We start from the raw sequence: 2,500 nt of genomic DNA, 5'->3' as shown, positions 1-2,500 counted from the left end.
GCCACTGAGAAGCATTATTATTATCATTATTATTATTATTATTATTATTATTATTATTGTTGTAGTTGTTGTTGTTATTATTATAATTATTATTATTATTATTATTATTATTATTATTATTATTATTATTATTTATAATTTTAAGTTTTCTTATTGCTGCTCATGTCATTATTATTATTATTATTATTATTATTATTATTATTATTATTTATAATTTTAAGTTTTCTTATTGCTGCTCATGTCATTATTATTATTATTATTGTTGTTGTTGTTGTTGTTATTATTATTTATAACTTTACTCTTAGTGTGATTCTCTATTACATAATTGATAGTTTCGTTCCCATCCCCATAACGCCTATAATCATAATCATAGTTTATGATCTTTTACTTTGGATTTCTAGTATTTGACCTTATGTAACTTCGACACTAATTATTTTAAATAAAACAATACGATTAAAATGAAGATGAAATTAGAAAAATTCTATACTATAGTCAATTCTTTTTAGTGAGGCAGATTTGCACCGACTCGCATGGGTGCCCTTTTAGCTCGGAAAAGTTTCCTGATCGCTGATTGGTTGGACAAGATAATTCTAACCAGTCAGAGAGCAGGAAACTTTTCCGAGCTGAAAGGGCACCGCTGCCAGTCAGTGCAAATGTGCCTCATTAAGAAAAATTTAGTATAGTTTAAGATCCAGATTATAAAAGGAATTTTGGGTTCCGCCACTCTGAATTCACTTCTGGTTCCTGGTTCGTAACTGTTCACTCCGCAAAATAAGTTTGCGGCCACTCTATCGCATTATAGACAGGTGCAAAGCTTCTAAGCTTATGATTATTGTAATAAAGCCTTTTTTACCTGTACAGATAGCTTCATTAATTCCGGTACAATTCACGGAGAGCTAAGGAGACGTAGCAAACAACGCTGTCTTTAGCAAATGAGAAATTTCAGCCATGCTGACTGTAGAATAAATGTAGATGAGCTTGTAAACACGTGAACAAAAGCATATTTATTAATTTTACGGAGTGCTGTGAAGCATACGGCAGTATTTTTCTATGCGTAAAATTAATAGAAATGCGTTTAACCACGTGTTTACAAGCCCAGCTACTTCTGTTTTACAGGCAGCGTGGCCCAAATCTTCTCTTTTGCTATACGAAGCGTTACCTGCTACAATCAGGCTGTAAGGCGTCTCCTCATCTTCGCGTGAAGTGTCCTGGAATTAATGAAGCCAGCTGTAGTATAAATAACATTATTAATATAATTCTTGATCTTCACTTTTATTCTATTCCACCTTGAAATCAGTTAGGATGATACCTGTTGCTCTAATAATGCTAGAAATTCCAAGTAGCCGTGAAATAAATAAGTATTCTCTTCACCGGCTTCACTGAATTCAGAGATATGTCTGCTGAAGAAGATAAAGGCCAACCCTAAAACATCTGGTGTTTATGATATATTAGATCATGGATTTTGTGCAGATGGAGAATATATCAGCATATGTTAGGCCTTTGAAAAAAAAAAAAAAAAAAAAAAAAAAAAAAAAAAAAAAAAAACATTAAAGCATGCCTCTGAAAACTGGGTTATACGTTATTATTATTGTTATTATTTGCCAAGCTACAACCCTAGTTGGAAAAGCAGGATGCTATAAGCCCAGGGGCCCCAACAAGGAAAATAGCCCAGTGAGGAAAGGAAACAAGGAAAAATAAAATATTTTAAGAACAGTAATAACATTAAAATAAATATTTCCTATATAAACTAAAAATTTTAACAAAACAAGAGAGAGAGAAATTAGATAGAATAGTGTGTCTGAGTGTAAGCTCAAGCAAGAGAACTCTAACCCAAGACAGTGGAATGCACAATAATTAATAAATAGTTGAGTATATATTGCCGCAATAGATCATTCTTCAATATTTCCCTTGATATCATACAACAAACTTTTCTCCCGAAAGATATTAAAATTGGAAGTATTCCAATTGGGCATTCTTTTTATAGTTTATATATGGCATATCTGTTTTTGACGTTGGTAATAGTTTATATAGGACATATCTATTTTGACGTTGTTACTGTTTTTAGAATGATTTATTGTTAATTTGTTCTCATCATTTATTTATTTCCTTATTTCCTTTCCTCACTGGGCTATTTTTCCCTATCGGAGCCCTTGGGCTTATAGCATCTTCCTTTCCAACTAGGGTTGTCGCTTGGCTAGTAATAATAATAATAATAATAATAATAATAATAATAATAATAATAATAATAATAATTCGTGGTATTAAAAGACATTAGCTAGTCGTTGCTAACTTCTTATGAAAAAAATATGTGTAGAAATATAATCAATATTGACATTCATGAAAGGCTGCTTTTATCCTCAGAAAAAAAAAACTAATATTCCAAAAGAGATAATTCAAGATTTGAAACAGTATTATCAACATGATGTGTCCTATAATGCAAACGGCATTTTTAGATTTATTTCAGAAGCAGGTCTTCTGAAAACTATTTAACTTCTGCATT

At 30.9% G+C, this 2,500-nt stretch overlaps 1 protein-coding gene across 1 annotated transcript in view; it reads right to left on the bottom strand.

Annotated features, from left to right (window-relative positions):
- Positions 1-2,500, bottom strand: part of LOC137619651 (ketimine reductase mu-crystallin) — a 32,467-nt gene that overhangs the window by 25,424 nt on the left and 4,543 nt on the right. The window lies entirely within an intron of this gene.

Source organism: Palaemon carinicauda, chromosome 26 (assembly GCF_036898095.1).
Source record: "Palaemon carinicauda isolate YSFRI2023 chromosome 26, ASM3689809v2, whole genome shotgun sequence".
Taxonomy (NCBI): Eukaryota; Metazoa; Arthropoda; class Malacostraca; order Decapoda; family Palaemonidae; genus Palaemon; species Palaemon carinicauda.
This window is presented reverse-complemented; position numbering and strand designations above follow the sequence as displayed.